Source organism: Mirounga leonina, unplaced genomic scaffold, assembly GCF_011800145.1.
Source record: "Mirounga leonina isolate KUSES-001 unplaced genomic scaffold, KU_Mleo_1.0 Mir_125, whole genome shotgun sequence".
Taxonomy (NCBI): domain Eukaryota; kingdom Metazoa; phylum Chordata; class Mammalia; order Carnivora; family Phocidae; genus Mirounga; species Mirounga leonina.
In genome coordinates, this window is record NW_023270305.1 from 66,335,547 (window position 1) to 66,350,587 (window position 15,041).

Consider the following 15,041-nt stretch of genomic DNA (forward strand, 5'->3'; position numbering starts at 1 on the left):
TTCCTCCGCATTTGCAGCAAAACTTCTCCAGAAAGTTGTCTAAACTCTCTATCTCCAATTTGTTTCCTCCAAATTTTGCTTGAGTAAACAACTTTATTGAGATATAAAATGTGTTTCTATTTAAGGTGTATAACTTGATGTTTTCATATAGGTATACATTGTGAAAAGATCACTGCAATCAAGTTCAGTAACTTATTCATCACCTCCCTGTGTGTGAGTGTGTGTGTGAGTGAGTGTGTGTGTGTGTTGAGAAGATTTAAGATCTATCCTCTTAGCAAACTTCAAGTATACAATCTAATACTGTTAGTTATTATCACATACTATACATTAGATCTCCACAACACATTCATGTATTCATCTTGTATAACTGACATTTTGTAGCCTTGGACCAACATCTCATTTCCCCTTCCCCTGCCTCTGTCCCTGGCAACCACCATATACTACTCACAGCTTATATGTGTTTGACTATTTTAGATTCCACATATAAATGAGATCATGCAGTATTTGTCTTTCTGTGTCTGGCTTATTTCACTTAGCATACTGTCCTCCAGGTTCATCCATGTTGTCACAAATGGGAGGATTTCCTTCTTTTTAAGGCTGAGTAATATTACATTGTACATGTTTGTGTGTGTGTGTAGAGAGAGATACATATATAGAGAGATATCCATATATATTGATTTTCTTTATCCATTCTTTGATAGAGATTTAGGTTTTCCCATATGTTGACTATTATGAATAATGTTGTAATAAACATGTGAGTGCAAATATCTCTTCAAGATACCAATTTCATTTCCTTTGGATATACACCCAGAAGTGGGATTGCTGGATCATATGGTATCTCTACTTTCAATTTTTAGAAGAACCTTCATAATGATTTTCGTATTGGCTCTACCAATTTACATTCCCACCAACTGTGCACAAAAGTTCATTTTCTCCACGTCCTCAACAACACTTGTTATATTTTGTCTTTTTGATGATGGCCATTCTAACAGGTTTGAGGTGACATCTCATTTGTGATTTTTATTTGCATTTTCCTGATGATTAGTGATTTTGAGCACGTTTTCAGGTACCTGTTGGTCATTTGCATTTTTTTTTTTTTTTTTTTTTTGAGAAATGCCTGTTTAGGTCCTTTGCCCATTTTAAAACACTTTTTTTTTTTTTTAAACTGTTGAGTTGCAGGAGTTCCTTATACATTTCGGACATTAACCCTTGTCAGATAGATGGTTTGCAGATATTTTCTCCTATCTCCTATTCTGTAAGTTACCTTTTCACTCTATTGATTTGTTCCTTTGTTGTACAGAAACTTATTAGTTTGATGTAGTTGCACTTCTCTATTTCTGCTTTTGTTGCTTGTGACATTGGTGTCAGATCCAAAACATTGTTGCCAAGATCAATGCCAAGGAGATCTCCTAGTTTTCCCGTTCTAGTAGTTTTACAGTTTCAAGTCTTACGTTTAAGTCTTTATTTAAAAAAGGTTTTTTCTTACATTTAAGCCTTTATTTTGAGTTAATTGTTCTATATGGTATTAGATAAAGATCCAGTTTCATTCTTCTGCATGTCGATATCCAGTATTCCAAGCACCAACTATTGAAGAGACTGTCATTTCCCCCTTCTGTGTTCTTGGCATCCTTGTCAAAGATCAGTTGACCATAAATGTGTGGATTCCTCCCTTTTTCTCTTAAACCCACTCCAATCACTCTTTTGTCCCCAGTACTCAACAGACTGTTCTTACCAACCTTCATATTGTGGGGCCCAATGGTCAAGTCTCAGCTTAATGCAAGTTGACCACTTTTTCCTCCTTGATACGTGTCCTTCACTTGACTTTCAGAACAGCATACTGTCATTGTTTTCCTCCTGCCTTGTAAGTTGCTCCTTCTTGGTCTCCTTTGCTGGTTCCTCCTCATCTCCTTGATCTTTTAGGATTGATATACCCCAGGGGTTCAGTCCTTGGTTCCCTTCCCTTCTTTATCTACATTAATTCTTTTGGTGATCTCACTTGATCTCATGGCTTTCATATTGAATATCACTGATGATGCCCACATTTAAATCCATATCTCTACATGGATGTTATAAAGAAGATATCACAACTCAGTATTCTCTCCTGATCTGCCCCCATGCCCACTGATACCTCATAAACCTGCTCCACCCACAGCCATCTCCATTTTGATGGAAACTCCATTATTCCAATTGTTTAGGCTTGCAACCTCCATGGCTACCATCCTGCTTGGAGCCTCTCTAGTTTCTCACCTGGATTCTCACCTCCTAATTGCTTCCACCTTTGTCCCTCTGCAGTATGTTCTCAAAATGGCAGCTAGAGGGAGTCCTTTAAAATTTAAATCAGATTGTGTCATTTCTCTTCTCAAAACCTTTCAATGGCCCCCATTTCCCTAAGGCTCTACAGGATCTGCCAACCCATCTCAATTCTACCTCTCTGAACTTATCTCATACTACCTTCCTCTTATGTAAGCCATTCCATCCCACTGACCACATGGCAGTTCCTCAAACATGCCAAGCATCCTCCACTGTACAAACTACACTGTCTGTTCCCAAATAGCCACATGACCTACTCCCCCACCTTCCTTAAACCTTTGCCCAGATGTCAGCATTTCGATGAGACCTACTCTGACTTCCATATACCCTACAACCTACCTGCACTCAAATCCCAACCCTCCTTACCCTGTTGCACTTATTTATTTTCCATAGTGGTTATCACTTTCTGACATACCCTGAAATTACTTATTTTTTAATGTTTCTTGTTTGTAGGTCTCTTGCTGATAGAATATAAGTTCTATGAAGGTAGACTTTTTTTGTTATTTTTGTTCACTGATGAATCCCAAGGGCCTAGAACAATGGCTACCATGTATAGTAAGTGAATAGTAAATATTTGTTGGATGAATGCACAGAAAAACTGTTCCTGTATGGGAAGATCTCCATGAAGGATGTCTGCCATCCATCCACCTGTCTGTCTATCTACCTATCCACCTATCCATCCAGGTTAACCATTCAACGAGTGTGTTTTGAGTGCCTGGTCCTTTTTTATCCTATGCTTTGTCCTGTGGGAACATGGCCTCTACCCTAAAAGAACTTCCAATCAAGTTAGGGGAAAAAGCCCAGACATAGGAACCCCATTAAAAAAAGAAGTTAGCCATTGTTATCAAAGCCAAAATGAAAAGCATAGACATTGTTACTCTGGAGGGCTGGTGACAGGGGTGGTAGAACAATATTTATGGACTGGCACTCCAGTGGATTTGAGGGTCTGAAGATCAAAGAATCTTCGAGGACCTCACATACTGCCTGTCTGGGGGATGCTGGAATCTGCTGGGAGGGAGAGGGAAGAAACAGCCTTCGACAGTCCTGGAAGCCATGAGGCTGAGAGAGGAACTCTTGCCCTGCCTATTTCCTCTGTGTTTGACCTAGCCCCTGAAGCTTTTCCCCCAGGAGCTATGGGACAGTTTTAGGCCCTGGGACAGGGGTGACACCAGCTGCCCCTGTCCAGGGAGCTGCCCCTCCCTGAAAGGAAGCATCCTTGACACTTGGGGGAGCTGGAATCCCCAGCAGCAGTGAGAAATGAGAGCCTAGAAGCCAGGCCCTGGCTGTCCTCAGCTTGGGATCCTTTGTCTCACCCCTGAACCAAACCCTGAAAGGAAAACAGTCCTAATCCTGTAGCCTTAAGCCAAGCAGCTCACAGCTGGCCGGCCCACGAAAACAAATAAGCCAGGTACCCTGCGATCCACAGAACCGGGATGAGAGACACCCATCCCCTCTTGCTCCTCTTCTTTGTTCTGTGGCCCAGTGAAGGCTTGTGGAGGGGGGGAGGCAGTGAAACAGATGGACACATCTGGAGGTGTTGCTGCAGCTCAGGGAAGGATGCACTGAACAGGGACTCAGGGAAAGAGGCGGCTGGGAAAATTTGCATGCGCACACCGCTCCCCACCCCCCCCCAACTGCTGGTAATAGCTGGCACCACCCAGGCCATGCTCTCGGCAAAGCTGGTTCCTGGTAAAGGGGGTGGTGGAGCAGGGAGTAGCTCCCCCAGCTCTTGACTTCTCTCCCCAGAGCTCTGAGTGTGCCTCTTACACCAAATAGCTATTTCTATGTGGACACGAAGGACTTAATCCTCCAAGCATGCACTAGAGGTGAAGTCACTCAGACGAAACTCATTTTGCCTACAGGGCTTGTTCCATTGCCCCTGCTTTTAGCTTCCTCCTGTTTCAGAAACTTGTCATCCAGGCCTCTAAATGAATCCAAATGCTTCTGTCAAACTTTATGGTTTTTAATACCAGTGATTCATATTTATTGTAGTAGGTACAGAAAAATTAGGAGAGCATTCCAGTCACCCGTAATCTCCCCTCCCCACCAGAGGGAACTACATTTGGGCACACACTGGCCAGCCCGGTCCCTAGGCACACACATGTACATGTGGTCAAGTCATTTACTGTGCTGTTAATTGGTGTGGGTTCTCCCTGGCTCCTTTCCTCTTCTAGTCTAAGCCGATGCAATCTTAGCCTGAGAAGCTTGGGGGGAGGAAGAGGCAGAAGCTGTCCCTCCTTCTGGCTCTCAGGAAAACCCAAGCTCCCTAAAGTGTAGGTATTATGGCAGGTGAGCATGGGGGATTGGGAGGGAGAACAATACAGAGCCCATCCCTGGTCAGGGACAGAGGCTGATAGGCCTCAAGTTGCAGAGACCCTGACCTGTCCTGGTAGCACCTGCAGAGGGGACAGGACACTTGGAGGAAAATGACTGCCCCCAGAGAACAAGTTGAAGGCACCTGAGCTCCCAGGCTTGCTGAAGAGCACCCCCCAACACACACCTCCCCTTCTGTGAATAGCCACACACCTGCAAGTGGCCTGTGGGGTTGACCGTGAGGATGTCACAGCCACAAGAGACAGGAGGCTGCAGGCCGGCCTCCCTATTTTCTGGGCACCATGTTAGCATGCTGGATTCTCATGTGTCACTGGGTAGGAGAAGAAACCCCAGGAATGCCTGAGAATGAATTTCCTGCCAGGCCAGCAGGGTAAAACTTGGAGTCAGATTTGAGTTGATTTAAATAAAATAATGACATGTGATACCTCTTGCATATCTAAACTTGTGGAGTATGATTCATATATGCTGCACGTCTGTACTTTTAACAAAGATGGGGCCATTCTGTTCTGTTACCTGTTTATTTCACTCAGCACTATGTCACATATCCTTCCACATGTATTCATATACACTCATTATTTGTAATGGTCGCATCACGTTCCATCATGTGAATGTGTCACAAGTTACTCAACCGGCCCATCTAAATACTTTCTAACCCAGGCTGCCTCTAAGACCCAAATCTCCAAAGGACTAGAAGAGGGGAGAGTCTTCATTTTGCTGCTGCCCTCAGGAGCTCTGCGATGGCTTCTCAGATCCTGACTTTTCAGGGCTTGGTGCCCAGGAATGACTGGCAGCAGCTGGGAGAACATGGCACCACTAATAACAATAATTAACTTTTCCACAGTCCATAGGGCCAGGCCCTGTTCTCAGCACTCTCCACGTATTCTCTCACTTAATCTTTACAACCACCCTATGAGGTTGTACTATTTTGATCCCCACTTTATAGATGGGGAAATCGAGTCTCAGACAGAGAGAGTAGTAACTTGCACAAGATCACCCAGTAAGTGGCTGTGCTGGGATTTGAACCCAGCCGTCTGGCCGTAGTGTGGTGCCTTTAACTACCAAACTAGTCTGCCTGGTTGGAGACTTCGGGCTGGCTATTGGGAACAAGCCAAAAAGGTTTTTTGACTTTTTCCCCTATATTTTGACAGATTGTATTTTGAGGCTTGCCTTTTTTTTTTTTTTTTAAACCAAGAAAATCATTTCTAGTTTTCCTCTAAAGAGTTCAAGAGCCCATACCCTCTGGGGGTAGTCAGGGCCCTGCTGACTGACTGATAGGCCACAGGTCAATATTTTGAGCTGTTCCTGGGTAATATGGCCCGACACTCCTCACTCCCACCTCCCCAGGATCAAAATGACAAGAACTTCCCCTGCTGGCAAAGGGTCACCCTGCCAGCCGTCTTCATCCTGTACCAATATGTTTCGGTGTAAAAGCTGACCCCATTGCTGGGTTGAATCTAGTGGTTCTAACTGTTGGGTCCAAGGGGCTGCTGTATACTGTTCAGCTGTGTATGGGGACTCTGGGACGCACCACAATCACTGAGCTGCTTTTGCCATATACAGAGGCCTTGGGTCCCGATCTTGGGTTCCAAAGGAACCTCTAGGGTTGGGGCCTTGGACTTGCACCTCTTGGAAAGGACCCTCAGTGAATCTGATGACCAACCCTGGCCGAGGGGGTGGGCTCTGATCGGCTTCAAACTTAGGTTTCCTCTGCCTCGAATGCCCCTTGTACAGAGCGTCTCCCACCCATCTCGGGGACGTTTGGTGTGGAGGTTGAGGCTGTGCAGGTGGCAGCTCCCTGGAGCATGGTGTCTGAAACCCCAGAGTTGAGACCCTCCCTGCTGGCATCCAGGAACTGGAGGGGATTAGCGTCAAGGGTCCTGCGATTGTGAAAAATCCCAGCAATGCTATTAATTGTTACTGGCCCCACAAATAGATGGAGAAGCCACTCAAACAGAACCATTCTGTAAACTTGCAGTTGAAGAATCAAAGGCTTTGGCCATTCTCAAGCTTAAGAGAACATTGTTTTTTGTGTTTTATTTTGCTTTCCATTCTCTTTTCCATTTTCCTTCAAGGAGGATGAAAAAAAAGAAATCAAAACAACAACAACAAACAAGAATGCATTTTCTTGATCTAAAAGGGAGCTGAGTCACTGTTTCGTGTCCTACTTTCAGCCCAAGGTGGCCTGCACATCTTCCCCATCTAACAGGTACCTGGGCCTCTGATGGGGGGAAGGGGCACAGCTCTGAGTTCTAGCCTTTTCTTCCCAGTAGCTAATCTCAACCCTGCTGCTACAGTTGGACCACGGTTGGGGAGCACTATTCACTCAAATGTACTGTGGGCAGAAGTCCCTCCCAGGTACTGTACGGGGGTGCAAAAGAACAAAATAGTCCATGGGAGGTTTCGACATAAACTGATAAATACCCGTCTGTGGTTCTCATTAGCCATAGGAATGCAGTGTGGTCCACAAAGCCCCAAACCTTTTAACTTAAGGTAAAAAAAAAAAAAAATCAGAGAATTGTCCCCAGGCTATTGAGCCATATGCACTCTGTTTCAGAAAAGAACAAAAACTCATTAGAACTCACATAAGTTCATGTGCTGTCTGCACATCAGACCCTTGGATGGCCTTACACTTATTCCCAGGAGGCTGCCATTGACCACTGTGAGAGCACTTTCCCTGTGGAGCTCCAGGAGCCCAGCCCTGGAGTCAAGGGAAGAAGGACTTCTCAGAGTGCCTGGGTGGCTCAGTTGGTTAAGTGTCCAGCTCTTGATCTCAGCTCAGGTCTTGATCTCAGGGTCATGAGTTCAAGCCCCACACTGGGCTCCATGCTAGGCATGGAGCCTACTTAAAAAAATAAAAATAAAACTAGAAGGACTTCTCTGCTCCAAAGAGTCCCTCATGCATGGGCTCACAGCACAGAGTGCAGTCCAGTTAATTCTGGTGGGGGGATTTGGGACCACGCAGCCTTTATGTAGTTCTTGCTCCTCAGGCTCTAACACTCATACCCAGGGGACCCTGCAGAAGCTCATCGGAGGTTCTCTCCACAGCCACCCCACTAGGCCCCACCTCAGGCTTTGGCCCTCAACTCTCTGACCCTCAGGGGAAGCTACTTCTCAATCACCTGCCCAGGCCTAGAGGTGGGGGGTACATGGACATGCAGGGTTACATTGTCCTATCCAGACAGAGAGCAGGCAGCCGTGTGTGTTTAGATATGCCCCCTCCACTCGCTTCCTGTCGCACGCCCACAGAAGAGCCAATGCATGCTGTGGTGGCCTTGGGTATAACCTGGGGCCAGGCTTGGAGAAAGGGAGATGGTGAAACTATACTGCTATGCTGCGAGTAGCTAGGTGTCTTTCAGTCACCTATTTGTGGAATTGTTCTCATGCTTCCTATTGATGAACTTGACCTCTGAGGCTAGACCTCCGGTGTGGGGCTTCAGGGATAAGATTTGAAGAAATGACCATCTGGTGTCCCTGGAGTAGCTGAGGCCATGTCTCTCCTTAGTCCTTTTCTGTCAGATTCCAGGACGCTCTGCATGGCAAACAGTAGGTGGTTAGCAGATGAAGCCTGCTCCAAGGCTCTCCCCCTGCACCGGAGTTCTCCAGTTGTAGAAGAAGGCCAAGAGATGGGTGTGGGTGAGGCTGGGGAGGAGAGAGAGAAGCACCATCACATTGAGTGCCCTAAGCTCTGTTCACCTCACAGCTTTTCTGAGGCTGACTCTGCTCCCCTGAGGGACTCCACTGGGGCAGTCACGGGGTGGCATGTGTCCTTAATACGATGTAGCTTGCAGGTTTCCAAATAGAGTACTTTGGAGGGAAAGGAGGACTAGTTTGAAAGTAAACGACAGTTCGAGGCAGTAGGTGCCTGCTTGCTCACTGAGGTGTCTCCAGGGTGTAGCTAATAAGAGCCCAGTGGACTCTTTGCCTGAAGGAGCAGCATGCACCCCACCAGGAAGCTGGGAAAAACCCCCCTCACCAAGCACTCCAGGATCACGCAGAGGACGAGCACAGTAGGAGGCAGGGTGCACAGCGTGGAGGGGGGAGGTTTAGGCAGTCTCCCTCCAGAGGGTCCGGCTGAGCCTGGGAGACTCAGAGGCTGGCAGGGATTCCAGGAGATGAACGCTGCAGAGGGATGATTTCCAGGCAGGGCTGTCAGCCAGGAAAACGCGCGTGGGTAAGAAGGGGCAGGGAGAAGGAGGAAGTCACCCCGAGGCTCCCTGGCCCCCTGAGCCCTGGGCTGCACGTGTTCCCAGTCTGCAGCAGGCTCCCCTGGGGTCACTAACTGCGGCAGGGGAAACACCTGTCCCTGCTCAGCGCCAGGGGTTTTATGTCATCTTCACTGCTTCTCATTTAGGATTCTAGAAAAGATTCTTGGCAGCTGTCACCAAATCCTAACAGAGCCTTTAATGCCCCTCGTATATCCTTAGCGTGTCAGCAACTCTGCACTACACATTTATGCATTTCTTTCACTTGCAATAAAAGTTTAGAAGAATGTAACTTCAAGAGAAATGCCTGTGAGGACAATAAAGAATATAAACACCCGCTCTTCTAGCGCTGGAGGTTGGTGTGTGCACGCGCACAAGAGCACACACTCAAAGAGTGTGGACTGATGTGGCCACGGGCTTGGGGAAGACACCAGGCTGAGGGCAGGTGGAGAGTCTGAGTGCCCTGGAAAGAAAGACGATTTGTGTGACGGCTGGCCCAGCCCGGGCTTTCTCAGGGTGAGGCTTGAGGGCATCACAGCTGATGCGTGTACTCTCGCCTCTCTTGCGGGAGTTAGTATGGTTCTTTGGTTTCTACCGTGGAAATAATATGACCCTTGACACCATGTCCCTCTCACCTTCCTGCTGGAGACATGAGCAGGGCCTTGAGTCAGGCCGACCCGGATGCAGGGGCGTTATCCTGCCGCAACTCTGTGGCTCTGGACAAGCCGCTCAGCAGCAGGCCCGGTCTTCTGAGGTTTCCTCTTAGCCCCCTGAGCGTCCATGTCTGCCCTTCTCCCCTCACCGAGGGCCCAGCTGGTCTGGAGGGGAAGCCTCACCCTGAGATCAGAGTGGTTTCTGGGTGTGTCTCCACACCTGCTTTGCCTACCTTCTGGGGGTGCTCATAAGGATCTAATGAGACTGGGCATGCAGATGAAGCATCTCAGAGAGTTATGGAGATACTATTGTTGCTGAGAAGGTTTGGTCAGCAAGACCTTGGAGAGCACCAGGAAGGAACAGCCACCCCAGGGTCATACGTCCTCAAACACTGACATTTTCTTGGATCTCTGTTCTCCCTGCCTTTCTCTGCCTACGATGTCCTTCTCATCCTCTAAGACCTGGGTCAGACCCCACTCCCCCAGGGAGCCCACCTGGACCTGAGCTTCCTTATTCTGGGCCACATTGTATGGTACCCATGTCCTTCTGCCTCGTGGTCCTGCTGACCATCTGTGCAAATCTCCTCTGTTGGATGAGGAATGATTAGGAGCTAAGACTTATTTTATTCATCTCTAAATCCCAGAACACACAGAAGGTACCCATTTGTGGATGTGAGCTGAAGGCGATGACCTCATACGTCCCTGGAGGCTCCATGAAGAGAAGAGGTTCTAGGCTCTCACAGCCTAAACAGACTGCTCTTCCTTCTGAGATTTCTTACTCTCTGCTCAGTGAGGATTTGGAGGCTGTTTCTGATTTGGAAATTGCAGCCAGAGTGCTTTTGGTGCTGTTTTCCAAAGTCAACATTCCCAAGCTGAACTAGGGTGGAGAGGAAACAGTGCCCCTGGACCTCAGAAGAAAGGATCAGTGTGGTTCCATTATTCAATTAGGCTGAAGAACGCTCACAGGCGTATCCTGAATGAGGAGCGGTGGGGACACCAGGGAACGCAGATGCTACGTGTTATTGGACCATCCTCTGGATCTAGAGAGGGAGCCTGGGGTGGGAAGAAGAGCATGGGGTGAAAGGTCAGGGTGCTGGCCTCAAAGATGCCACTAATTCTGTGTGTTTAGTCATTCAGGGCCTCCTTTTTCTCATCTGCCAAATGCAGATATGTTGTTATTTCCCAGGTTTATTGTGTGACTCAATTTAGACAATCTTTATATAAAAGCTTTTGAGAATCTCTGAAGTCCCACTGCGGTCTAATGGAAGGTACACAGGGTCATTCATGGGCTATGTGGTCGTGGTTAAGTCTCAGGCTTCTCGGGACCTCAGATTCTTCAACTGAAACAAATAAGGTGTTGGATTGGATTGTCCTGATAGGCGCTCAGAGTTCAAAATGTTTATGTGGGCCGTGAGCTTTTCTGATCGTTAGAGGCTCAGAAGAGACACACACATAATTAGTTTACATTCCAAAACACACTGGTTGGCTGGCATCTTCATAGTCATAAATTATTGCTCTTGTCAGCCTAATTACACATTCATAAAATGTTGAGTACCCCTCTTGGCCTTGTACTTACGGACATTTTATTGTTTAGCTCTTGTATTATCATTGACTTTGTGGATGCCCATCCATCTAGACCAGCACTATCCAATAGAAATATGATATAAGCCACATACATACTTTAAAATTTTCTAGTAGCCACATTAACAGTAGTAAAAAGAAATAGGAGACATTGATTTTACTAATACATTTTATTTATCACAATATATCAAAATAGTATCATCTCAACATGTATTCAATATAAACCATATTTTTACTTCTCTTTTGTATTATCATATACTTAGAGCCTGTATCAGTTTTCATCAGTCACATTTCCAGGACTCCATGGCCACCTGTGGCTACCACATTGGACAGTGCAGGTCTGGATTATGAGCTGCCTGAAGGCAGGGACTGTGTTCTGTGGCCTTTAGCACTTGAACACTGCTTTAGAGTTTACAGGCCCTGTCTGATATGTCATCTCCTTCAGTCCTTACTGTCGTATGGCAAAGTTGATACAGTTATTAATGCCATTTTATACACAAGGGACTGAGGCTTTGAGGAAAGCAAGCGCTTGTCCAAGGCCATAGCACAAGTAGTAAGAGACATGGCCCTGGAACATAGATATCCTGAGGTTGCAAATGTAGAGGGTCCTAATGTGGCCGCTGCCTTCATTTACTTGTCCACTTAGCTGTGGCTTCACTGCTTAGTTAATTTGGGTGGACACTGTGCCTCATGCTGACATGGACATGGCATTATGCTCCTCCATTTTATGAGGAGACAGAAATGGAGGTGGTTTCCTTGTTATGTTTCTCTCTTTCAAGAGAAGGATGAGGCTGGAGGATGACTGTCGCATTATTGTCAGTTTCTTTTTTTTTTTTTTTTTTAAGATTTTATTTATTTATTTGAGAGAGAGCACATGAGAGGGGGGAGGGTCAGAGGGAGAAGCAGACTCCCTGCCGAGCAGGGAGCCCGATGCGGGACTCGATCCAGGGACTCCAGGATCATGACCTGAGCCGAAGGCAGTCGCTTAACCAACTGAGCCACCCAGGCGCCCAGTTTCTTTATCATTATATCTGCAAGCCTGCCTCAGCATCTCCGGGGAACCAGGACTGGGTACATTCCTGCATTTCAGTCTGTGTTTCCCTTCCCCGTTATCTCCCGATTCTGTGAGTCCCCCAGCCTGGCTCCTCTTTCCTCTTTGGTCTGTATCCTCTAGCAGGGCCTGGAGATGGTTATCACACAACTCTCTGTTAGACCTGACTTTAGCCAAATTAAACACAGTTTTCTCTCTCATGTGCTACTCTCGGCTCATTGTCTTTAAGAACAGACATCCCATTTACCTTCCTGACGAGGATTCTCATTCTGGAAACTTAGGCCTTCCTGCCGCCAGTAAAGTTGGGTCTGTGCCACTCCGAGGGGAGCCTGATGTACTAGCAAGGTCCTTGGCTACAAGCTACTCACCAGTGGTTTCAGGTGATCATTCTAGAAAATGAGTGAGGAAGTCCCGGACTTGAGGGCAGGTGGAGGAGATGCAGGAGGCAGAGCCAGGACCCATTATCCAGTGTTGATGCTCACTTGGAAATGCCTGGCCAGAGGGCAGTGCTGGGGCTGAGCAGGAAGCAAGGCGCTGAGTTCGAGGCTCCTGAGCTGAAGTAGACAATACCACAGTCAGGGCCCTGGGCGGGAGATGAGGTCGGAGAAGGAGGGGCCCCTCAGAGGCAGGGACCACAGCCCATGTTCTGCGTACCACCACCACCCCCCCCTTGGTGTGTGGGCACATAAGAAATCACAGCATCCTTGGGATGAAGGACTCTTAGAGGTCAGCTGTGCTGAGCCCCCTACCTAGAGCCAACATGGCCCACACAGTGGGCTCAGTCAGTGCTCTGGGAAGTCCTAGGTCTCCTTGGGGGGGGAGTGGTCTCAGGAGTAGGATTGTCCTATGCAAGATTTGGGACATAATTAGTCTAGAAAATTACTCATTGTTTATCTGAAATGCAAATTTAACTGGATGCCATTATTTTTATTTGCTAACTTTGGCAATTCTGTTTAGAGGCTCTGCCAGGAAAGGAATGGGGACCTCAAGGGGTAGGGATTTCTACCACCCACTCACCCACCATTTTAATCAGACTGGCTCTGCTTTCATCTATCAGTGATAGCTAAAACAAAACTAACAACCAAACCCAATCCCTCCACCTCTGTGGTCTATGATCAAGGAGAATCGTTGGCATTACAGCAAGAGATCTGGGCAGAGTGCCATTCATGGCCGAGGTTATTAACTCTCCCCAAATAGGTGAAAGTCATGTTAAAGGAGGAGTATAAATCTCTCCTAAAACGAAACTAGGTGTTTTGTTGTTGTTGTTGTTATTTTTTTTTAAAGGAATCGATCCACAAGATGATGAGTTATGGGTGAAGGGGAGATAATGCATGTGGGAGGGATGCCTCTACTCTCCATCCTGTCCCCAGGTTACCCAGAGACCTTCAGCCCAGAGTGCACGCTCCCACACCCCACATAGCAGCTGGTGCTGGGCTGGGAAGAGGCACAGGGACAGTCACCGGATGCCAGGGGAGCCTGTGAAATAAGCAAGATATGGGGAAGGACCTCAGGGGTTAGGAATTGGCACTCAGAATGGGGAGCAGTGGAGCCACCAGGGGAAAGCTTGGAAGTGCTTAGGGTTCCCACCCCTCAGGGGGAAAGGACTAGAGAAAAGTGAAGGCAGAAGAGGAGAGTTGGGGAATGAGGAAGCATCCTCATCACCCTCTTTCTGTATATATGCTCACCAATACTTGCTATTTTCTGTTGTTGGGTTTGTTTGTTTATAGTAGCCATCCTAATGGATGTGAGGTAGTATCTTATTATGGTTTTGATTTACATTTCCCTAATGATTAACGATGTTGACCATTTTTCCAAATGCTTATTAGCCATTTGTATACCTTCTTTGTAGAAATATCTGTTCAAATCCTTAGTCCATTTTTAAAATTGGGTTGTGGGGTTTTTGTTGTTGTTGAGTTAGAGGAATTCTTTATATATTCTGGATATTAACCCCTTATCAGATATATGATTTGCAAAAATTTCCCCCCATCCTGTGGGTTGCCTTTTCCCTCTGTTGATTATGTTCTTTGATGCACAAAAGCTTTTTATTCTGATGTAGCTGAGAGATTGTGCTTTTCCCCACGATCATGAATTAGTGAGGAAGTCAGCAGGAGGCCAGTCTTGGTGACAGGAGTTAGCAACTGGGGCAGGAAGCATGAGGCTCAGGATGGAGGTACCCACCAGGGCCTTTTAGGTTCCTGGAAACACCCACATTTGGGGAGAGCTTCAGTATCTAAAGCATGTGGTAGGGAAGTTGCTGCCAGCTGAGCGTGGGTGCTTCTCCCTGGGGGTCAGACCTGCACACTGGGCACTGGGCACAGTTTGAAGGACAGGACCTGGCATTCCTGTCGATTGCAGTGGCTGCTTCTTAGAGCAGCCTAAAGGTCTGGATTCCTTAGGGCAACCCATTTTCCCTCCTGGGGGAAGCAGGGACAGTGTCGGGGAGGGAAAAATGCACACCTCTGTTCCAAGTTTCTGGATTGACTGTCCTTGGAGTCAGACCTGCCTGAGCCTGGGGTCAGTAGTAGGTCCTCTTTATGGAGGTCTGCAGTGGAGGGGAATTCCAGAAACAGCCAGAGCCAGTACCCAGGCTGGGGCTAGAAGTGTGAGCTTCCAGAGGCAAGGGCGTGACCTGGTCATTATAAGCTGCCAGTAGGTAGGAGGTTCTGACCAAAGGTGCCCCGGGACTGAACACTTTGCCCTGGCTGCTGAGCACTTTGTAAAGCCCGCGTGACTGCTCTTTTTCCAAGGAATATGCTCCAGGGTGGAGCTCCCCATCGAGCTGTGGAGAACAGGCCCTTGTCTGTCTCCCCGAGCAGAAGAGAACGGGTTGGTCCCATGTGCCCTGCTGGTTGTTGGGAGAGGGAGGATGGGAGTCCCCTGTTCCTGTGTGAGCAGGGCCACAGTGAGAGA